Raw genomic sequence first — 24,724 nt, forward strand, 5'->3', positions numbered from 1 at the left:
GGCCCTCAGCTTTCGTCACCTCCTGCCTTTCCCAGTTGGTGCCGGTTCTTTGACTGACTCAGTCCTGGTTGTATCATCTGTCAAACAGAGAAATCCACCCACCCCGGGAACACTTACTGTCTCAGGGCTGGCCGGGAGGCAGCATCACCCCAGTGCGCCCACTGTAAAGCTCACAGCCACGCCGGCTCTCTCCCATGACCCGAGGCTGCTCTTGCACTTGACCAACTGTCAATATCCCAGGTACCTCCCTTCATGCTTGCATCCCTGGACATTTCCCTGGGGATCCTAACCCCTTCCCCGCCCTGAAGCTCTTGCTCCCTCCTAATTCCTCTCATTGGCATTAACTTGTATATGAGACAGAATTGATGGAGTTGAAAATCCAATTTTCCTCACCATAGAACACGATATCTCTCCCAGCAGCTGTGACCAACACAGAGCGCTTCTCACAGGAGGCGCCTGGCCAGTTCCTGTTCCTTCTCTCCAGCTCTGAGCAGGAGGTTGGCTCTGGTCTGGGTTCACCCTTGGCTCTTCCTGTTCATAGGATCTGGAAATTGCACAACTGTCTTCATTAGATTCTCTACCATGTCCAATAAAACTTCTTGTTTGGACTTCTACCTCTTAATTTTAAGGTAAAATCTCTCACTGTCTTTCCACATATGTGCATATTTTTGCACTCTCTCCCATCTGTTACACACCGATATTACCTTCCTATCTCTCAGGTGTATGAGAAGGCACCTCCTGTTTCCCCATCTTTCCTCATCTTTTGTTTTTTCTTCTTAACATTTAGAGTAATCATTTTGACTTACATATTCTGTTTTTCTAAAAAATTATCTTTTCAGCTACACCACAGACAATTGTCAGGTGAGCCCAGGGGGTGGGCATCCCAGGCTCAGCTAAGCATTCACATACAATCCAGGACTTACACCTGCTGTTATCCATAGGTGACGGGATCCTGGACAAGCTGTGTGACTTTGGGACTCTCGCCTACATCCTCACTTATAAAACCTTTTATAATGTCCATTGTAGAAAGATTAGACATAAAAATATGAGCTGATAAACTTGACTCTGAGTCCAAATGTGGGCTTTTATAATTATCCCTGAGGTAACCGGATAGAGGGTGTGGTTCTGTGGTAGATGCAGGAGATACCTTGAGGAATTTGCTCCTGAACACTAACGTCTGGTTGAGGCAACAGTCCCCTCGTCTGGGAACCTCACGGGGCTGCTGGACCACACTCACCCAACAAGGAAGGCAAACTGCAAGGCATGGGACTCAGGCTGTCTGTGGCCCGTTTCACACTGCTGTAGTGGGTGCATGGCCAGCTTTCTCACGGCTCCCGAGTTCCGTGGGAGGCTTGTGCCGGGTTGTCCGTTTGGTAGTGTGCTCCTTCTCTGACCTTCCGGCTCATTCCCTGCTCTCTCACAGTCTTTCCCGGGGGTTCCCTTTAGATCTAGTCAAATCCTGACCCCGAGAAGACTGCCAAGCCACGGTCCTTAATGTTCTTCCAGACAGACATTTCTGAAAACAAGGAAACTGAAGCAAGAGGGTTGCTGTGAGTTCGAGTTCAACCTGGCCTACATATCAAATACCAGACAAGGGTACAGGCTACATAGCAAGGCACATAAAACCAAACCAAACAACCAAACAAACAAAAACCCACAAAAATAATATCATGACCATCATACCGTGAAGTAAGGTAAATTTTGCTAGCTGCTATTTTTCAAAAGAACGTTTAGGCTTTCTTTCCTTTCCTTTTTCTTTCTTTACTTCTCCCCCTTTTCTTTCTTTACTTTCTATGTGTTTGGGTATGGGTGCATATGTGGCATGGCTCTGTGCGGAGGCCGGAAGACAGCTTTTAGGAGCCTGTTCTCGCCTTCTACCGTGTGGGGTCTGGGGATTGAACTTGGGTCACTGGGCTTGGTGGCAAGCCCCCTTGCCTGCTGAGCCACCTTTGCTAAAGCCCTTTTTCCTTCTCTTTGCCTTTTTTAATGGAGAGAAGGCTTGCCAGCAGCCAGGAGCATTTCTATGAGATACGCAGCTGAATAATGTCTCAGGAGGCGTTTATGATCTAATCCTTGGACTCCATCAATGTGACTAGGAATGTTGCAGCGTGACTAATTGAAGGATGTTGAGGGGAGAGGTTATAAGGAGTTTTCATATGGTCTTTAATGTAATCCCACTGTTCTACATAACAGGAAAGCTGAGGAGGAAACTGAGTGGTCATGAGGCAGAGGTGGTATGATGTGACCATAAGCCAAGAAGCATGGACAATTACCAGGCTCTGAAAAGGCAAGAGTGGAACCTTCTCTGAGACAGTACCTGTGAGTACATGCGAGAACATCAGGTAAGCAATACTGACTTAGGCCTTCTGGCCTCTGTAAATGTGAGAGAATAACTTCCATGACTTTTAGCTGCCAGGTAGTGGGAATATACTCCAGCAGCCACAGGAAACTGATGCAGGATAATCATAAGCGAGGGGTAGGATGGGGAAGGTAGGAGCAGCGAGGTGGCAGCCTTTGCTTAGGTGAGCCTTAGTTTCCCACCACAGAATCATCTTAGGGATCAAGTGTCTCCCACAGCTTCCTGGGTGTCTGTGGCATCGAACATCACAGTGTCTTGGCTGGTGGGAATCAATCCTGGTGGGGATCAAGAGAGATCATTGAATCCTCAGACACAGGAGAGAACTGGTCTGGCTCTTCCAAGCTTCATCCATGTCAGCAACGCCCAATCATCCACGACTCATAAGCTAAAAACTGGTTTTTCAAAATCTTCGCATCAGGTGTCATTTATCATAAAGGTCTCTGTCTGTGCCACCTGGGAAGATGGCGCTCCCCACAACACAGGTGGCTGTGACCATTTTCTGTTCTTTTTCTCTCTTGGAACCTCCACAGACCCTAACTAAGGGCCTTTCCTACCAGTTCTGCCAGAGCCTGGGAAGGGAATAATGAAGTATGAGCACAGGTTACATCTCCTTTTGGAGTAAGCCTTGTCAGAGGGACAAAAATACTTTGAGAATCTCGGAGTAACGAGATAGCAAAACCTACCAGTCCCACTATAAATTCATTTTTCCATAACTTAAATTTTTTCAGTAGGAACAATTGAGAATTAAATGCACCACAGATTCAAATTTAATGTATCAGATAAAAATGAAAGATCCTGGTTCACAGGGCTGGAGAGATGACTCAGTGGTTAAGAGCCCTGGCTGCTCTTGCAGAGGACCTGGGTTTGGATTCCAGCACCCACATGATGGCTCACAATTATCCATAATTCCAGTTCCTGGAGGTTCAGTGTTCTCAACTGCCCCCTGCAGGCACCAGGTATGCATGAAGTGCACTTACGTACATGTAGACAAACACTCATACACACAAAATATAATGAAAAAGCTACAAAAACTTCTGGTCAAGTTAGAAATAGAAAATTAGTAATTATTTTGGGGAGAGTTACAAAATTATTACTAGAATATATGAGAGTGCACCACCTGCCATTCACCTTTCTCAAGGTTCAGGCATGGCTGAAAGAACCAGACTAAGTGTGCTGTGGCCACTCGTCACACTCTTGTGTGGGCACTGAGGGCATAGAGACTTAAATTACTTCTAGGGGGTACTGGCTGGTTTTGTGTGTCAACTTGACACAAGCTAGAGTCATCAGAGAAGAAGGCACATCAGTGAGGAAATGCCTCCATGAGATCCAGCTGTAAGGTATTCTCAATTAGTGATCAATGGGGGAGGGCGGGCCCAGCCCACGGTGGGTGGTGCCATTCTTGGGCTGCTGGTCCTGGGTTCTATAAGAAAGCAGATTGAGCATTCCAGGGGAAGCAAGTCAGTAAGCAGCATCTCTTTGGCCTCTACATCAGCTCTTGCCTCTGGGATCCTGCCCTGTTTGAATTCCTGTCCTTACTGCCTTCAGTGATGAACAGCAAGGCTGAAGTGTAAGCCAAATAAACCTTTTTCTCCCCAATTTGCTTTTTGATCATGGTGTTTCGTTGTAGCAATAGAAACCCTAACTAAGACACAGGGTGTCTGAGAAATGAACATGTTTGTCAAAGCATGCCACACCACAACAATGGCCGTTTCATCTCCCTAGTTTTTAGATTACTAAAAACTAATCCGGTGTTTGTAGTAAGACATTGTGTTTTCTGCATGTGAACGAGCCACCTGGCATCAGCTTTACTGTCACTGGGAGGTAGGCTAAGGCGTGGCCTCTGCTTGATTAAGTCACCCCGTGGCACCTCTACAGCAGAAGTGTTTAAGCTGTTTCCTTCCCACTCATGGAGGAACAGAAGTGCCTTCCTCCAAAACACCCCTCCAAGCACAGGCTTCTGTGAGAGGCCAATACCTCATAAGCCTTATAATGCTTTTTAAAAAGTATGGCCTAATCTAGAAGAACAGTTTCTGAGGAAATAAGAGATTCTCTTAAAGCTATAGAAAAATCAGTCTGGACCAACACTTTTCTTTTAAAAAAATTACATGCAGGGAGCTAGAGGGATGGCTCACTGGTGAAGAGCATGGGTTGCTCTTGCAGAGGACTTGGGCACCTACATGATGGTTCATGACCTTCCCTAACTCCATTTCCAGGGGACCTGATGTCCTCTTCTGATATATGTGGGTACTGCATGCATGCATATGGTGCACATACACAAATAAAATGACAAAATAAATCTTAAAAAATTACAGGCACTGCTGGAATATCTCCTTTTCAGGTGTCATAAGCAACTTCTATATTTTATATTCCCAAGTTGTTATTTTCCAATCCTTTTTATTTGTTCCCAGATACCCAGACAAAGGATGGAGGTAAAAACAATGCTGTACTTAATAATTGTGCGTGTGAACTTTTAGTTTTAATTTGTAGCAAGCACTCATGATAATTATAGAACCATTGTGCTTGTCTGTTTGTTTACAAACAGATTCTAGGTAGCTCCAGATGGTCTGGAACTTACTATTTATTCTAGACTGGCTCTAAATTTCAGCAATCCTCCTGCCTCTGCCTCCTGAGTCCTGGGATTAAAGGTATGCACTTTTACTATGCCAGGCTTGTAGATTTGTTTATTCTCAGCCGTGGAGGTGATCTCAAAGACTGTACAGACCAGTACAGTCCGAATGTCTTAAATGCCATCTACTATGGCGTATCAATCTAAATGGTGCTCAATTTCCACTTGAACACCTGCAAAGATTGGAGATGGCATGTGGAACACCTGTCGTAGGGTCTGTTAGCATCTGAGCTTTGGTGGTGGTTGAAACGCCTTCTGCATATTAGGCTAAAATTTTCCTAGAAACTTTTGACTGTCACACACACACACACACACACACACACACACACACACACACACACACGCATGCACACAGCAGAGGGTGTGTGGGGGCTTTTTAAATGCAGGTACCCATAGAGGCCAGAAGAGGGCATCAGATCTCCCAGAACTGGAGTTACAGGCACTTGTGAGCCATCTAACTTGGGTGCTGGGAACTGAACTCGGTCCTCTGGGAGAACAGCAAGCACTCCTAACCTCTGAGCATCTCTCCAGCCCCGGGTACTGATAATTTTATCTCTTCATTTTGCAGATCTGATGAACTAACAGCCAGGAAAGTAAACAACGTGTCTAAGATCTCACAGCTGGACAGGGAAGAGAAACTACCTGGATCTCTCTTGACCCACATCTCCTGCTTTTTGTTGTCCAACATCAGCTCAGGACTCACTGGAAACGTTGAATTCTTCCAAATATTGGTCCTTTCAGGCTAGATAGCCCTCTCACATCCCCATCGAAATGTTTCTTGTTCCAGAAAACCATGCTAACTTCAGAAAATAATTCTTCAGGTGAGATGTGGCTTCCTCCTCTCCCTCTTTTATGCTTAGAACCCTCAATCCCTCTTTAAATGCCGTGCTCAGAGCTGAAGACCGCTGTGCTTGTTAGCGGAGGGTCAAGTCTGTAGCCTCTGCTTCTGCCTCTACACAGCTTGTCTAATTTTGTAGTACCATGGTGGAAGCCTGTCATAGTGAGTTTTATTGAATTTATTTTCAATTTAACCACCATCTGTTGACTTGAGGTGGTCAGAAGGAAAGGTGTGAGTCAGGACCACAGGAAGAAAGAAAGACAATTCACAGTAAGTGACTGCCTTTGCCTAGTGCGCTCTCTAGTGCTGGGCTGTTGTCTCAGGCCTGATTGTAAGCAGCTCATTAGCATCATGATGATAATAAACCGAGCTTCAGAAATATCTATCTAAATATTTGTCCAATTAGACTTAAGCTAGCAGAACCGATGACTAGAAAGGTGACTTGATTGTGGCTGTCACTCTATTTCAATAGTGAGTTGCTCCACAGTCAGTCTAGAAGGTGGCTGCTCAGGAACCAGCAGGCTTCTTAAATCTCTCACTTGACCAACCCTGCTGCTCAGCATTCTGGGTAACTTCGCAGGTTCTGGTTCCATGGCTGTCCCTACCCCGAAAACCTGCTGCAAATGCTCTGTTTCTCCTCTTTCATTTTCTTTATTTCTTCTTTCCTCCACCTAAGCCTCTGAGAAGCCAAGCTCACCCCTTGTCTCTGTATTTGCCCACACAGCACATGTTTTCCATTCTGGGGGCTTCAGTGCATATTTTGGATTCGCACTGGGGGGGGGGGGGGCGGTTATAGGTGGGCTTTCCATCTCACTGGCTTTGTTTAATTTTCTTCCATCTTTAGAACAATTAAAGGAAACTCTCCTCTGTAACGGGGATGCTTTAACAGCATTCCAGTCTTTCCTCTCATGGAACTCGCTCCAAACAGCATTCTCCTTTGAGAGTTTCCAGTCAAGACAGCCCCATTCCTCTCATTATGCTCTTATTAAATTTCATGCTATTGTACAGTGTTTAAATGGAGACTTTTTCTGCCTCAGTTTTGGCTGACTTTACAAAAGCTGTGAATAATGAGGTAGGTACCCAAATGCCCAAATATGAGACACAAACACACACACACACACACACACACACACACACACACACACACACACACAAACACACACACACACAGAGACAGAGACAGTGAGAGAAAGATGGAGGGTGGTATAGCAGAATGCAGACCTCAATAAGACATTAGGAGAGACTGTTCAGAGTTCACCTTTCACCCCTGGATGGGCATAGGGTGGAGGAGGGCTGTGGCTGAAGGACTGTGGTGTATACCGCTTGCCTCCACAAGGACAGGAGTACATGTCTCCATCTGACCTCAACTCAATGAGAGAAACTTTAAAATGGAAATTTAGGGATATGCCCCATGTGCCATGGAGTTTGGAAGCTAAGGACTGGTGTTAGATGGTCGCCAGCAGACATCTAAAGACAGAAGGTCATGGACACGGGAGGGGTGGGTGGAGAAGCCAACTCAGAGCCAGCTGCTCTGAGGGGTGGGTGCTTGCCACACATAGGGAGGCTGTGAGAGGAAAATTTCCTGGTTTATTTTAAAAACCATCTTGTTCAAGCTATGTCCTAGAGCCTGGGCAGAGGGACAGAAGCCAAAATCTTGCAGGAGTGGGGAAGGAGTCTTCAGTTGTGGGGAAGGCATTTCCCCATCGGGTATAAGTTCCCAGTTGAGGATTTCTGAGGAACCCATGCAGGTATCCCACAGAGAAGAATTAGCTGTGGACATCAGTCATGCCTGGAGTCCACAGATGATAGATGGTACCAGCTAAAACAGTCTCCATAGTCCCCATTGCTCTTCTCAAATCATCTGCTTCCTCCGTGAAGGGACCTGAAATGGGAGGGCTGTAGCTAGAGAGTGGATGAGGAGCTAGGAAGCTGACTTCCTCCTCTGCCCCCATGGCAGACTTGTAAGTCTCGATGTGGCCTGTACTGGGTGGGTGCAGCGGAGAGAAACATCAACAGGAAGTGACTCAGTTTTGATGGTCATTCTGTTTAGACAGGGAGCGGTGGTTGTGTTCTCCTGTTCTCCTGTTCTGTTTGAGAATGGTCTCAGGTACTCCAGGCTGGTCTCAGATTTGCTATGTAGTCAAGGATGACCTAAATGGCTGAGCCTTCTGCATTCACCTCCGAATTGCTAGGATTGCAGGTGTGTGCTGCCCTGTCTGGTTTTATGTAGTGCTGGGAATTGAATCCAGGGCTTTGCTTGCTGGGTAAGCACTGACAACTTGACCCCAGACCTTCTGTGAGATTCTTAGAATGTGGTGGACATTTTAAAGAGTCAATGAAGGAGCTATTTGATGATTTTCCGGGTGTAACTTGAAAAATTCTAGAACAAGTCCAAAAATTTTTAAGATACTTTTTATTGCATTTATTTACTCTTGTGTGGTGTATGTGTATATGTGTGGTGTGTGTGTGTGGTGTGGTCTGGTGTGTGTGTGTGTGTGTGTGTGTGTGTGTGGTGTGGTGTGTATGTGTGGTGTGTGTGTGGTGTCTGTGTGTGTGTGTGTGTGTGTGGTGTGGTGTGTGTGTGTGTGTGTGTGTGTGGTGTGGTGTGTGTGTGTGTGTGTGTGTGTGTGTGTGTGTGTGTGATGTGGTGTGTATGTGTGGTGTGTGTGTGGTGTGTGTGTGTGTGTGTGGTGTGGTGTGTGCGTGTGTGTGTGTGTGTGTGTGTGGTGTGTATGTGTGGTGTGTGTGTGGTGTCTGTGTGTGTGTGTGTGTGTGTGTGTGTGTGTGTGGTGTGGTGTGTATGTGTGGTGTGTGTGTGGTGTCTGTGTGTGTGTGTGTGTGGTGTGGTGTGTGTGTGTGTGTGTGTGTGGTGTGTGTGTGGTGTCTGTGTGTGTGTGTGTGTGGTGTGGTGTGTGTGTGTGTGTGTGTGTGTGTGGTGTGGTGTGTATGTGTGGTGTGTGTGTGGTGTCTGTGTGTGGTGTGTGTGTGTGTGTGTGTGGTGTGGTGTGTATGTGTGGTGTGTGTGTGGTGTCTGTGTGTGTGTGTGTGGTGTGGTGTGTGTGTGTGTGTGTGTGGTGTGGTGTCTGTGTGTGTGTGTGGTGTGGTGTCTGTGTGTGTGTGTGTGTGTGTGTGGTGTCTGTGTGTGTGTGTGTGGTGTGGTGTCTGTGTGTGGTGTGTGTGTGGTGTGGTGTGTGTGTGTGTGGTGTGTATGTGTGGTGTGTGTGTGGTGTCTGTGTGTGTGTGTGTGTGTGGTGTGTGTGTGTGTGTGTCTGTGTGTGTGTGTGTGGTGTGTGTATGTGTGTGTGTGTGTGGTGTCTGTGTGTGTGTGTGTGTGTGTGGTGTGTGTGTGTGTGTGTGTGTGTGTGTGTGTGTGTGTGTGTGTGTGGTGTGTGTGTGTGTGGTCAGAGGACAACTTGTAGGAGTTCGTTCTCTCCTCCCACCATGTGGGTCCTGGGATGAGGTCATCAAGCTTGGTGACAGGTACTCTTTACCAGCTGAGCCATCCTTCTGACCCAAGGTTTTATCCCCAGGAAAGGATATGTCAGTCATGTTTGTTCAGAGCAGAGTATGAGAAAAGTTTGAATAATTTTAGTTAAGGTTTTTTTCTTTGTAGATCATCAATGGCAGCTATCTGGCTAGCAATGAGTAAAACAGAGTAACCATGAGAGCTAAGAAGAGTTTCCCCTCCTTCTAGGTATAGTTTTCTGTTCAGTTTCTTCACTCTTCAATTGGAAAGCCTTTCTTCAAACCTGTAAGAGGTTACTCCAGGTCAAGCATTGGTGCTGCAACAGCATCATCTTCTGGTTTGGTTGCAGGGACAGATGGCAAGGGGCATGGTAAATGCATTTCATTGCCCCGGCAGACCCTATGTGCGTGTAATGTCTAAGTCAGGTCTGCTTGTTAGAGTCCTGGTGAAATTCAGAAACCAGAAACAAGTTAATGTGACTTTGTCTGGCCCACATCTGAACACAGGTTAAACGTGGGGATAGAATGATTACAAACCAGGTGTATTTTTCTCCTTTTTTTTTTCTTTCTTTCTTTCTTTTTTTCTTTTTTTTTTTTTGAGATTTATTATGTCTAGGATGTTCTGCCTGCATGTTGCCTGCAGGCCTGAAGAGGGCACCAGATCTCATAGATGGTTGTGAGCCACCATGTGGTTGCTGGGAATTGAACTCAGGACCTCTGGAGGAGCAGCCAGTGCTCTTAACCTCTGAGCCATCTCTCCAGCCCTTAGGTGTATTTTTAATAAACATTTCATGACCTTGTTGTGCAACAGTAGTAATAAAGTGACTAAAGTATAGAACTGTGACTATTTTGTGAAGCGTTAATTTTCAGTTTATTTTAGAATGAGTGTCATATCTATTTCTCAGGACACAAAATCTACAGCAAAGGATCAGACATGTCACTTGATTCTGTGGACAAACTGCTCTGGGCGGGCCCTCAAATTGCCAGTAGGAGATCAGCATTTAAAAGTAGGCCCTTCTCTCCCACCCAGCCCTGTTTAATTCCAGCTTGGGATCTTGTTTTCTCTAAATCACATCAGCTTTAGTTTTTTAGTATTTAACACCATTGAAAGTCTCCTGTGAGGAAGAAAATGTCTTCCTTAAGAAAACATCATGAGTGAATTTATGGAAGGGTGCTGTTCATTTTCAAATATCATTCTTGCATAAATACATTAGGAAACATGCTTAGAAGAACTTGTGAATATCACTGGTTCTTAATTAACTGGATCCTAATGAACCTTGTTTTTATTTATCAGAGATGTTTCCCCTCTGCTCTGCTTCATTGTTTCTCTCTCAAAGAGACACTGAGTTAAAGACTCAGCAGCAAGTAGATTGTCTGAAGGTCAACCTCAGTCAACAAGGAAGAGAACACAAGAATGACTCCGGAAAAGGGGGGTGAGTGACATGAGCATTTGGACCCTGTAACCCAGGGCATCTAAGGGCCCGGAGCCAGTCCAGTCCTGCTGAGACACCAGAACTAAGGGATCGAGAAATGAACCTCACCACTGGCAAGCCCAGGAGGAAGGACTGCGTCTGTCTCTCACTCACTGACTGGGGGATTCTTACAGGGCACCAACCTGCAGACTGAGTGTGCTCTTCTCTCAGGACAGGGGAGCCTGGAGCCCCAGGCAGGCATTGGCTGTATTGTTTTATGATAATAGAAGGGATGCGCAGGGAGCATGGGTGTGTTTGACACCTGAGGGATGAGAACAGTTGATGAAACAGGAAGTGACTCCATAAACATCCAGAATCGCAGCCTGTGAACCCTTTCTGAGGAGAGTAGAAAGGGCAAAAGGTGCTTTCCCAAACCACTGCACCCAATGATGGGGGCCGCTGAGTGGGCAGACAAGAGGGATGATAAGTGAAGGCCTTGGGACTTGTCCAGTGAGATACCACATGACCCCAAACAAGGAATGCAGTGTACTTGGTCATGATGACAGTTCAGCACAGGCTAAAAGCTGGGAGGAAGTCTGTGGATCTGTGTGTGTGTGTGTGTGTGTGTGTGTGTGTGTGTGTGCTCGTGCATGTGCAAAATTACATTCAGAAGAGCTAGAAATGTCCCATTGAGAAGAGTCTAATGAAGACACTTTATGATCTTTATTTTTATGTTATGTATATGAGTTTTGCGTGCGTGTATGTCTGGGCAGCATGCGTGTGCCTGGTGCCCATGGAGGAGAGAAGAGAGCATTGGCTCTTGGGGGGCAGGAGTTGTAAGACATCACAAGAATGCTGGGAATGGAACCTGGATCCTTTGCAAGAACAGCTAGCGCTCTAACTGCTGAGCCATCTGTCCAGCCCACGAACTCTAAATATACATGTAAAAGCAGGGCCTGTGGAGATTTCCTTCCCCACACTGTGATGTTCTGAATCCTGGCTACCCTCATGAGCTAGCAATGTACACAGCAGTTGCTCTATTTCATTGCCAAGGTAGCATCTAGAATCTTCTGTCCCTTGAACAACTAAGGCAGCACAGATTCCAATTTGGTCCCTCACAATGATTGTGTTCCATCGCTTGGCATTTATTTTTAAATTCTACGAAAACACCAGCACACAGGATGTTGTGTGTGGTTTTCTCCCTCCAGTATTTCTGCTGTTCCCCAGCTGTTCAAAACATGTTGCAGCTTGGCTTCTCCCGCACCCCCTGTGAGGAAGATTACCTTAATTACGTGTTTGTGGAACATTCAGTCAGAGGCAGAATATGCTGTAACAATTACCAATACGTGGAGCTGGACATTCTACATTCAGCATCCTTATGACTTCGTATCCTCCCCCCCATTCTCTCCCTTCTTCTGTCTCCTCTCTCCTCCCCCACGTCCGTCCCCCCTCTTTCCCTCCCAGTTCTGTCCCTTCTCTTTCCCTTCTCTCTCTTCTCTACATCCTCCTCTCAAACTTCTAAAACCTTGTGATCATAATTCTCTCCTGCATCTAACAGACCACATCAGGGCCAGAGAGAAAGTATTTTCCCTTCGGTTAATGTCCAATAACCATTTATCGAGCATCTACTTCATGCCGAACACTAGTCTAGATCTAGAATCCATTCTGATTTATCAGGTCATGTTTGCCCTGGTCCAAGATGCTGGTGTTCCATGGAGGAAACAGGAAACATGCACTTCAGAAGGATGATATGCTCAGAGTGGCAGTACACACCGCCGGCCTCAGCCTTTCTGAGGACTTCTCTCCAGAGCTGTAAACACATGTAAAAGTATGAATGTCATAATCTTCCCTGCTGTGGGATGTTCTATATGTCAAATGTGTTGCTGATTAGTCAATAATTAAAACACTGATTGGCCATTGGCTAGGCAGGAAGTGTAGGCGGGACAAGGAGGAGAATAAAGCTGGGAAGTGGAAGGCTGAGTCAGAGAGAGACTGCCAGCCGCCACTATGAGAAACAGAATGTGAAGATACCGGTAAGCCACGAGCCATGTGGCAAGGTATAGATTTATAAAAATGGATTAATTTAAGCTGAAAGAACAGTTAGCAAGAAGCCTGCCATGGCCATACAGTTTGAAACCAATACAAGTCTCTGTGTTTACTTGGTTGGGTCTGATAGGCTGTGGGACTGGCAGGTGAGAGAGATTTGCCCTGACTGTGGGCCAGGCAGGAAAACTCTAGCAACAAATGGCGCCCAACGTGGTGGCAAGAGTTTCCACCTAAAAACCTGAGAAAAGATTCTAAAACGGAGCTAAAAACAGTTCCTAATTGTCTCTCTCAAATGAGCGGCAGCTGCTGGTTTGAGCTACTGGTGGGTTCCTAGCGTGCGTGCTCGACCTGCCTATGGTGGGAATGAGGCCTTTGCAAGTGGCACTTTGAGCTGCATGGTGGATTTAGCCTTTGCTGGTGCAGAGCAAAAGGGGAGGTTTCTGGGCTACACGCTGCTTGGCTAAAAGCATAGACCCCCGATAGCTCCCAGAGCTGGCGGTAAACCATGGCCATGTTGGGAAGCTGAGGTGGGTGGAGCCAGCAGCCACAGCTGCTGCAGTTTAAGGCAATAGATTCACAATAAGACAGATTCAGATGTAATAGTTTACAATGTGTGTAAAAGATACGTAGGCTTGAAAGAGACAAAAAAGATGATATATAGAGTTATAGAAACATAGTTTTAAAAAATAAAGTCTTTAAAGAGACAGTAAAGGTAGTATAAAAAATAAGCCACGTAAAAATGGATATTACACAGAGAATCTGCATTGTGTTGTCTTTGGGACTTTTAACTGCAGAAAAATATTTGATTGTAAAAGCTGTTGAGTTATGCCAAAATGTGTATTTTAAAGGTGCCTTGACTTCAAAATTTGGATATAAGGATATGTTACTTTGGAAAGGAGACTCTGCTTTTGTTCCCACAGAAAGCCAAAGGCTATGGATTTGTTCCAGATTAAGATACATCAGGTTTGACCAGCCAAGACCCCCTGAAAGGTCTCCGATGACACCATGGCCCAGATGATCCAACATCCAGAATGGTTTGAAGGCAACTGGCTCAGACGATACACCCTCATGGACTTTTCCATGATCCTAAAATTTTCTTTGTATCCCCATAAGATACAGCGCCCCCCTCCAGCAGGAAGTAGTAAGAGAAGCTACGCCCAAATTCCCAAATTATATGTAATTTTACTTTGTTAAGGTTAAAACCTTCCTTTTTTTTTTTAAAAAAAAAAAGGGGGGAAGTGCTGTGGGATGTTCTATATGTCAAATGTGTTGCTGATTAGTCAATAATTAAAACACTGATTGGCCATTGGCTAGGCAGGAAGTGTAGGCGGGACAAGGAGGAGAATAAAGCTGGGAAGTGGAAGGCTGAGTCAGAGAGAGACTGCCAGCCGCCACTATGAGAAACAGAATGTGAAGATACCGGTAAGCCACGAGCCATGTGGCAAGGTATAGATTTATAAAAATGGATTAATTTAAGCTGAAAGAACAGTTAGCAAGAAGCCTGCCATGGCCATACAGTTTGAAACCAATACAAGTCTCTGTGTTTACTTGGTTGGGTCTGATAGGCTGTGGGACTGGCAGGTGAGAGAGATTTGCCCTGACTGTGGGCCAGGCAGGAAAACTCTAGCAACACTTCCCTTATCTGCTTCCTCAACTCCAGCTTCCTCTTCAGCAACCGTCTGAAAATAGTAATGCTCACCTTGCTTCAAGAGGCCATTTTATGTAAGTTCCATTACAGTGTGTTCTTGTAATTTGACCTAATTTATTATTAATGTCAGTCTCTTGGTGTGCCTAATCTATGTTAAATTTTACCAGTAGTGTGTAAATAATACACACAAACACACACCAGGCTAGCCTCAAATGGAGATGCCCCTGCTTCTGCCTTTTGAGTTCGGGTATTAGAAGTGCATCACCACATCTAGATACTTTTCTCGTTTTTAACAAGGGTTTATACCATTACATGAATTGGTATTTGGAGAAGATGCAGAGGTTATAGGGGTCCATGCATGCTAAGCACATGCTCTACCACTAAGCTACATCTCTAACCCTGCAATAATTTTAATATCCCAGACTCATATTTTTTGGAAGTACAAAAGAAGCTCATAAAACTTCTACTGATATGGGCACTGGGTTGGTAGAACTGAGATTCAGTATCCAAAGGAGCAGAGTTGAGTAATTTGACTGGCACTAGACTTCAGGAAGGCTTCTCCTAAGGCTCTCCTGTTACAGATTCCTTTAAGTCAGGAAATGGGTCACCTGATCTGGATGCGTGTGTACAAACGTCTGCTCTTCCATCTGTCCTTTCCTCTATCAGTTAAATCATTCAGTCCAGTTTTTGTTACATCTAGATATAAATTCACGTGGTTAATACCAATCATACTGCCAATTTATGGAGCTAGCTATTGATCACATTGCCTATGGTGTTTATTTATACACTTATTAATGATGAAAGAGGAAATGACTATTCACAGGAATGAGTATCTTCTGAGCATGTGGCTGTTCAGTCACACAATAGAAAGCACTTTTGGTTTTTATTTACTTTTCTGAAGGCTCAGAAGTTTCTTTTTAAATACTATTTTGATTTTGAGGGTAGGGATGTTTTGCCTGCATGTATGTGTGTACACTATGTGCCTGCAGTAGCCAGGAGAGGGCACTGGGTCTCCTGGACCTAGAGTGACAGAGGGTTGTGAGCTGTCATGAGGGTATGGGAATCAAATCCAGGTCCTCTGGAAGAGCAGCCAGTGCTCTTAACCACTGAGCATCTCTAACTACTTAAGTTATATTTTATTTTTTTAATGTGAAAATGGCTGAATTGTGCAAGAATGCTAAAAAGCTACAGAAAAATGTTACTAAGGAAATGGCATATGGACTCATGCACTGAAATAAGATTTATTGTGGGTAATGAATGGGCACAAAATATAAAGAATGAGAAAGTTACTGGAAACATTGAGAAGAGTGGAATGTGGTGATTCAGAGTATTGAAGCCTAAGAGCATTACATAGGGAATCTGCTAAAGTGAGAGCTTGGAAATGGGAGCCTTGGGAGCAGCCTTTCAGTGTATTAAATTAATCCCTCACTGCTGTCAAATGGATAGCCTTCCCTGGACCCACTGTTTGAGAAAGGCACCAAAGAATAAAATTGTTCTGGCATGCAGAAAAACAACTTACCTACAAAGAACATCCCAGTAGCACAATCCAGCAATGGATTTCACACTACAGAATGCCAAGCTGAAGTCATCATCTGGAAAAGGTCCAGGCTATTTTCAAATAATTGGCCAGATAAACAGATGCATCAATGTTTCATTAATAGCCATTGCACTCTACTTAATGCATATTTTATCCAGCATATGGCTGAGTCGTTGTTAATTCCCATATGGAGAACTAAATTCCAGTAGGTCTTTGGTAGAGCCACAAACCTACTAGGATCCTGTGTTTGGGGATTCTCATGCAGGCAGTAGTCAGCTTGGAGTTGGAGCAGAAGACTCGACATGCAGGTCACATGTTATGTATCTTTTCGGCATTGTTCATTTCTCTGCTGGCTTTAGGAGCAAGTTCAAGCTTTGATGGTACATTTAGATGGAATGTTAATAAACTTGTGGATATGTAGAGCGAAGGAAGAAAACAGCCAAGATCATGGATCCTCTAGTAGTAAGCCAAAGAATAAAAGATCAAAGACACTGGGTTTATCACTTAACAGAGAATAATGGTGTGTCTCTAATGTCTGGATTGTACAACATGCTAGTGCATGTTGTGACTCTCCTCCTTCCCATACTACGCTTCAGCAAATGATGGTAACATTGTGTGTTAGTATTTATGATGAAGGTTAAGAGCAGGGAACCACAAGAGACCCTGATTCAGCCTTGGGAAAGGCATGAGGAGGGACGTCTAAAAGGATGACCAGAACAGCCCATTGGATGGGGAAAGAGGCCTTTGCAGGCAACGGATGGATTAAGGCCCACACAGGACAGCATGACCAGCTTGGGAACTCAAAGTAGTTCATAGTTTGATATGTTGTGTGGAAGGTAAAGAATTCTGAATAATGGCTCTGGGGAAAGCTGTAAGGATCTGATAATAGAGTATCAACAGCATCCAAGAACCAAGCTTCAGTTTGAAGGCAGAACAATGCTAGTCAGGGCTTTCACAAGGAAGATGGTTATATTGAGAATATTCTTTAGGCTTAATGTATTAAATGGGCAGGAGAGGGTGAGATTTGAGGAAGGACAGTCTCATGTGAAAGCAGGAATTGCTTAGGAGAGACACAGCATAAATGAAAATGGAGAAGAGTAGGCAGTTGGTAGATGGATTAGGTAGGTTGACTTGATGCAATTTAATGTTTGATGATAGACAAGTGTATTAAATAGTTGAGAGACAGTCACTTTTAGGTTCTCATGGGCTTATGGAAGAAGTGATCACTAGATAGTATATTACTCAGCTTTTTATTTATGTAACAAACCCCTGGAATAAATAAACTTAATACGATGACAGATTTACCTGGTTCATGGTTTCAAAGCTTTCAGCCCATGATCAGTTGGCCCCGTGGCATTCTGGCCCATGGCATGGTTCTGTCATGGTGGGAGCAGGTGGCAGATGGAAGCAGAGAGAATCAGAAGGTATTCAAGTCTCAATATCCCCAATAAAGGCATGTTTGTTTGTTTGTTTGTTTTGTTTTTCGAGACAGGGTCTCTCTGTGTAGTTTTGGTGCCTGTCCTGGATCTCGCTCTGTAGACCAGGCTGGCCTCGAACTCACAGCGATCCTCCTGGCTTTGCCTCCTGAGTGCTGGGATTAAAGGTGTGTGCCACCCAGCATTAAAGGCATGTTTCTAATGACCCAACATCCTCCAGCTAGACTTTGCCTTTTAAAAAATATTTAATTTTAACTGTGTGTGTGTGTGTGTGTGTGTGTGTGTGTGTGTGTGTGTGTGTGTGTGTGTTTGAGTACAGGTATTTGCAGAAGTTAGAGGCATGGGGTAATTCTGCAACTGGACTTTCAAATGGTTGTGAGCTGCCCCGTGTGGATTTGAGAAATTGAGCCAGTTCTCTGCAAGAGCAGTATATACTCTTAATTGCTAAACCATCTCTCCAGCCCAAGACTCTACCTAGTAAAGGTCATACTCCCTCTCAGCAGCACCAGAGGTTAGGGGCCAAGCCTTTCCACAGGCACTTGTGGGGAAATTTTAGATCCCATCTATACCAAGTGAAGTTGAGTATAATAAGCAGGGAGTACTTCCAAACAGTGAGCATAATTTAAGAAGGAGTAGGCTGGCCTGAGAGGTCACAGGTATTAGAAACACGGGTTGATTCCAAGTAGAAGTTGGGATGAGTGCCTGCCAGAGATGCTGTCAGGGTGCCATGCCTGTCACTTGGTCTAGCTGACTTTAAATGTCTATCTACGTTCTGAGGTTCTGTCATGACTCCACATGGGGCACTGCACACTGACACTGTATTCAAGACAGCAGTATGGTCCTGATGTTGACTTAACACTCCCGGGTTGTTGCATCTGCATCTCTTATTCTGACCTGGAGGCATTTACCCAGGACACTCAGCAAGGAATGGAGAGGTAAGGAGGGCATTACATCTTGCTTTTCTCTAGCCAGAATTGTTTCAGGTTTGTGTTCTATGTGCACCATGGCCTATGTGAGTGCTGTGATGAAGTGAGTTGAACTCAAGCCTCAGCTTTTGTGAGCTCCACATGATAAGAATGTCTCAGAATGAACATTAACAGCACACTCGCCATAATGCTTGTTAATTGTGGTTTCCTCCAAATTTGCCAATTTACATTTATATAATAACCAGAAAAAACACCGAAGGATTGCAGAAGATAAAAAATCACAGCTGAGCTGTGTCTATTCTTTAACTTTTTGTTTTATTTATTTATTATTTATTTATTTATTTATTTATTTTGAAGTAGGGTCTCTCTATGTAGCCCTGGCTGTCCAGGAACTCACTATGTAGACCAGGCTGGCCTTAAACTCACAGAGATCTGCCTGACTTGGCTGGGATTAAAGGGGTGTGCCACCATGCCCAACTGAGCTGTGTCTGTTTAGACAATAAGATGTAATTTTCTCAACCTGAGATAAACAAAATGCCCTCAGCTCTGGTTCTGGATTTAATGTGTGTATTTTGTCCCTAATGATGCTCGGGTCTCCAATCCATCAACCTATTTGGTGAATTCCTTTAGTATCAGAAAAAGTGGGCTCTGTATTCCCCCTCTCCCAGCTCCCAGCACTGGCCTAGTCTGCTGCAAACTACTTGAGGACACAAAGCTGTGGCATTTAAGACAGTGTAAATGTACACAGATTTAACATCTATCAATAACCCCTAAAATGTGACTATTCCATGACAGAAATGAACACTCTGGAGAAAGATTTCAGGGACTGCCATTGTCCTTATGTGTCTTCATTAGGCAGGCTCTGTATGTACCCCTCAAAGGAAGGCACATGAAATTCCATCAGTTCGAGGTCACAAAATGTCTTTTCTTGTGTTCTTGTGTTATTGTTCTGAACATAATTAAATTGCCACAAATATTGAAATGGGAAAGAGAACACAAAGAAATACCCAGGAAAGCTGCATTCGCATTTAACATGTGTACACTGATTTTCTTGTCATGGTTTCTTAGACAACGTAACAACTATTCACACAGAATGTACATTGTGCTAGGCTTTGTAGGTAATCTAGACGTGATTTGAAGCATATGTGGGAAGGTGTGCATGAGTTATATGCAAATACTAGGCCATTTCGTATAATGCCTTCAGCGTCCTTGGATTCTGGTATTCATGAAGAGTCGTGGAGCCAGTTTCCCCATATGGGTACCGAGGAGGGATTTAGGAGGACCTGAATTCATCACAGGGACAGGCATGGAGTGAATGGTGGTACAGGGAGGGGCGGCTGCATCTTCCCTGCATCCCTGTGGTGGTTTGTAAGAAAATGGCCCCCAAAGGGAGTGGCACTATTAGGAAGTGTGGCCTTGTTGGAGTAGACGTGGTCTTATTGGAGGAAGTGTGTCACTGTAGAGGTGGGCTTTGGGGGTCTCATATATGCTTGAGCCATGCCCAGTGAGACTGACCACTTCCTATTGCTTGTGAATCAAGATGAAAAACTCTCAGCTCCTTCTCCAGCACCGTGTCTACCTGCACGCTGCCTTGCCTCCTGCCATGATGATAATGGACTAAACCTCTGAACTGTAAGCGAGCCAGCCCTAATTAAATGTTTTCCTTTATAAGAATTGCTGTGGTCAAGGTGTTTCTTCACAGCAAGAGAAACCCTAACTAAGATAATCCCGTTTCCTCCTCTCCTCTGCAGAATACAATCTGTTGTTCCACTTTGGACCAAAGTCCAGAGTCACATGGTTAAATATTCAGATACCCCATGATAAAACCCTGACATCTCTCTGGCCCCAAGGGATGCCCCCACCACCCGAACTCTGGCTTTTGTTGCTCTGCTGACACCTTGTTCCTGATGGCAAGGCTAAGATTTAACGACATGACGCACACACCGTTCATTCCTTTTCTGATGAAGGTATTTGTTCTCCATTGCTTTCTTTTGTTAATTGGTATTATCAGTACCTGTTGACAAATGATGTGGGAGTCAATTTGCTAAGGTCACAAGTCTATCTATTGAGACAGGGCTTTACCTTTAACAGGGCTGTTATTGTGTCCAGATGCCCTGGCAGACAGGGGTAGGGGCTTATCCTGGATGAGACAGATAACTACATCCTCAGAGATGAATGGCTACTGTCAAGGCAGCAACCTGTAAGCAGAATCTTCTGTAGTTTTGTTGTTGTTGATTTTGTTTTCTTTGAGACAGGGTCTTGTAGCTAGAGTTTTCCTGCCTGGCCCATAGTCAGGACAAATCTCTGACACCCGCCAGTTCCACAGCCATTCAGACCCAACCAAATAAACACAGACACTTATATTGGTTACAAACTGTATGGCCGTGGCAGGCTTCTTGCTAACTGTTCTTACAGCTTAAATTAATCCATTTCTATTAATCTATACCTTGCCACGTGGCTTGTGACTTACCGGTACTTTACATCTTCCTTGTCCTGATGGCGGCTGGCAGTGTCTCCCTCCCCCAGCTTCCTGTTCTCTCAATTCTCCTCTCTCTTAGTCCCGCCTATACTTCCTGCCTGGCCACTGACCAATCAGTGATTTATTCATTGACCAATCAGCAACACATTTGACATACAGACCATCCCACAGCAGGGTCTCAATATATAGCCCTGACTGGCTGGAACTCCCTTCTCAGACCAGGCTGTCCTCCAACTCACAGAAACCCACTTACCTCTGCCTCCTGAGTACTGGTATTAAAGGGGTGTACTACCACATCCAGCATAAACAGAATTTTGAAGAGAGAAAATTTGGCATTATGTTTATCTCATAGGGATTAGTAATCAAATTTTGGCTTTTTGTTCTTTTCAGTGAAATTATCCAAAGTAAGTTTTGAATCCCTCCATCCATCCATCCATCCATCCATCCATCCATCCATCCATCCAACAAGACCATGTATTGATTTTTTACAATGTGCCAGATGCCAGATTCTGTCAGATCTCAAGGAGTCAAAATAAGATGAGAGTTGGTCTCACATCTCCAGGAGCCAAAGCTTAATTCTAGAAGTGTGCTCAGGCCTGGGTGCTTTAGGTAGTAGGTGCTTTTTAGTTTCACACTCTAAAATAGCTTCAAATTCTTGCCACCACATTAGAGAGGCTGTGTTCACCATGAAGGGATTGCTCATGGAGGTCTGGTTAGTGCAGATGGGAAAGAGGAATAAATCTACAGAGATCCAGTTGTACAAACACTCCTTTGAATTCTGTTGTTTGTTTTTACTCATTCTAGTTTGAATCAGGGAAATTACACGTGTTCAATTGCCTGGGTGCTCCAGAACCCTTGGAGTGTCTAATCACAGTTAATAATTAAACAAAGCAAGGAGCCGAAAATGCTGGATTTAAGTACTATCAAGAAAAGAGGAAATTGTTTGAGGAGGAAAATATAAGGAGTGCTTTGCACATTTTTATAGGTAAGCACAGGCTATGACGAGAGACTGGCCTTTTTATAGATTAGCACAGGCTATGAAGGGAGACTGGTCTTTTTATAGGTTGGCACAGGCTATGAAGGGAGACTGATCTTCATAAGTGGATGGAGACTATGGTTGACTAATGACTTTTTATTTATTTTTAAAGATTTATTTATTTTATTGTTTGCATATGAGTGTTTGCCTGTATGTATGTACATATGTGTGCCTGGTGCCTGAGGAAGCTAGAAGAGGGCACCAGATCCTTGGTTCTGGTTCTGGGGTTACAGATGGTTGTGAGCTGAACCTGGGTCCCCTGGAAGAGCTGCCTGTGCTTTTAACTGCTGAGTCATCTCTCAGACCCAGATAACATTTTCTTCATCAAGCTTACACAGTGTTCCCAGCTCTGAGTTAGACCTCACATGAAACAAAGAGAACTTATAATTAATATATGGTCAAAATAAAAAAATATGGTTTAAAAGTGGGATAGAATATTTAAAATTAAGACCATTGAGAAGTAGGCAATGTGAACATAGTTTCTGGCAATATCAGTTATGCTAGATATTGAATTATTCTGTAGCAACAACCACGGAAGCCCCTGACTACTCCTATTTCTGGGTCTTGTATGTATAGCACAGAACCCAAAGACATTTTTTTTGGTTTGGTTTTTTTTTTCGAGACAGGGTTTCTCTGTGGTGTTTTGGTGCCTGTTCTGGATCTCACTCTATAGATCAAGCTGCCTTGAACTCACAGAGATCTGCCTGCCTCTGCCTCCCAAGTGCTGGGATTAAGGGCGTGCACCACCAATGCCCAGCTCCAAAGACATTCTTAACAAGTTCTCTGGGGACACAGACATAGTTTATATAGGAACTGTACCCTGAGAACCATTGCTCTCCCTCCCTCTCTCCCTCCCTCCCTCCCTCCTTCTCTCTCTCCCTCTCTCTCCCTCCCTCCCTCTCTCCTTCTCTCCCTCTCTCCCTCTCTCCCTCTCTCCCTCTCTCCCTCTCTCCCTGTCTCCCTGTCTCCCTCTCCCTCTCTCTCCCTCCCTCTCTCTCTCCAGGGTCATAGCCCCTGCTGGCCTGGAACTCACTGTGTAGTCCAGGTTGGCTTCAAACTCACAGAGATCCACTTGCCTCCACCTCCGGAGTGCTGGGGTCAAAGGTGTGGGCCACCACACCCAGCCTATCTACTGATCTTGAGAACCCAGTGGAATTTGTCTACTAAAGTCCTGACTAAAATCCTAGCAAGTATTAGAGCTGGCATACATTTGAGGGGTAAATGGGAGCTTGCATATTCCACCAGAGGGATGGCTGCTCTCAGAACCCACAGGGTCAGATCTAGTGCTACTGAACGGCACCAGAGTCCATTTCTTCCAATTCTTGTGACTGACTTCCTCTTCCTGCCAGGTTCTGTCTGTCTCTAACAAGATAAAAACTGAGAAACATGTCTGTAGACTCCATGATGAAGAAAACAGGGTTCATGGAGGATGTTTTTCTAAGGTCAGATTTCCAAGTTCTCATTTCATCCTTTGGGACCTCAAGGATGCCATGTGATTCTTCTACTCTGAGGCATTTTCATGGATCTGGGTTGCTTACACCTGGGTAAAATCATGGGTGTGTCATTACCCTTGTGTTTGAGTTCAGCTCTACTAAACCCATCCATGTTTTCTGAGGTGATGCCTCCCTAATTTCCGACCTCCCTGCTTCAGGTCATGTAAGCATGAGGTTGAATGGGATGGCAAGGAGAAAGTAGGATCACAAGCATCATATCATATCCAAGAGGTGTCAGCCTGCACAGCCACAGTGCTGCTCACAACATGGAGTAACCCAGAATGCTCTACACTGATACCTGTGACTGAGGCGCATTCCGGTCACATGTTCCTTGTGTGGTGACCTTCAGAACAATATTGCCCAAGAACTGTTTATGGAAGTCCTCACTTTATTGTCTAGAGCAGTGGTTCTAAACTTGTGGGTCATGACCCCTTTAAGGTTGAGCAATCTTTTCACAGGGGTCACCTAAGATAATCCAGAAACACAATTCAATAATTAACATTATGAAGTAGCAATGAAAATAATTTTACGGTTGGGGGTCATCCCAACATGAGGAATTGTATTAAAGGATTGCAGCATTAGGAAGGCTGAGAACCACTGGTCTAGAGAATATGAAGTAGAAGAGACATTTGGTTAAGCAGAGAAACAGGGCCAGTGTTGGGAGAGGGAATTGTGGGTCCTGTCATGCTTTTTTCAGTCTTTTGTCCCTAGATATCTGCAGACTGACAGGCAAATGGAGTCAAAAGCAAAACTGAGAGAACATTATTCAGGAGCCAGAACTAGCAATATCCCAGCTTTATACATTGCAACCCACCCCACCTCAGGGCACACCTCACCAGGCTGCCCCACCCCACCTCAGTACACACCTCACCACACCTGCTGCAGAGCCCGTTTAGATGGATTATATAATAATAATATAATTAATAATATATAAGTAATAATAAGGATGGGGACAATAACAAAGCTGAGTGCTGATTTCTAGTTGACATTTTGAAGGGAGAGAGAGAGAAAAGCTGTGAGGGTTAGAATGGAGGGGGCAGGTGCAGAAGGGAAGTGTGGGGCAGAAAGCTTGTGGGAACAATGACTTCCTGTGGATGACACTCAGGATGCAGATGAGGGGAGGGGACCGTAGGAATGACTCCCAGGGCTAGATAAGGAGGGAAATCATATTTTGTAGGCTGATCTAAACCAAGTCTGCTGCTTTTAATATTGTACACTCTCAAGGCTGGGCTGCATGGGATCACTGTCATATTTACATTTTTCATGAAAGTTTGTTGTGGAAGTAGAAAGCTTACACACAATACTGCATACAGTTGCTGGTTTTTCTTGTCTAGCTTGGGACGTTAGGCAGATAGTGGCCTAAGGAGACAAGGAGAGACAGATGCCACTGAATTAGTTCTATCCTTTATTATAGTTAATCAAA

At 44.6% G+C, this 24,724-nt stretch overlaps 1 long non-coding RNA gene across 1 annotated transcript; it reads left to right on the forward strand.

Annotated features, from left to right (window-relative positions):
- The first annotated feature begins 1,851 nt into the window (after window positions 1-1,851).
- LOC128104418 (uncharacterized) lies at window positions 1,852-17,564 on the forward strand. Its single transcript, XR_008215993.1, has 3 exons — window positions 1,852-3,315; window positions 5,554-5,806; window positions 10,583-17,564. It is a non-coding gene; the product is annotated as an uncharacterized LOC128104418 (long non-coding RNA).
- Window positions 17,565-24,724: the final 7,160 nt, after the last annotated feature.

The sequence above is a fragment of the Peromyscus californicus genome, unplaced genomic scaffold, assembly GCF_007827085.1.
Source record: "Peromyscus californicus insignis strain IS unplaced genomic scaffold, ASM782708v3 Scaffold_8__1_contigs__length_139910024, whole genome shotgun sequence".
Taxonomy (NCBI): domain Eukaryota; kingdom Metazoa; phylum Chordata; class Mammalia; order Rodentia; family Cricetidae; genus Peromyscus; species Peromyscus californicus.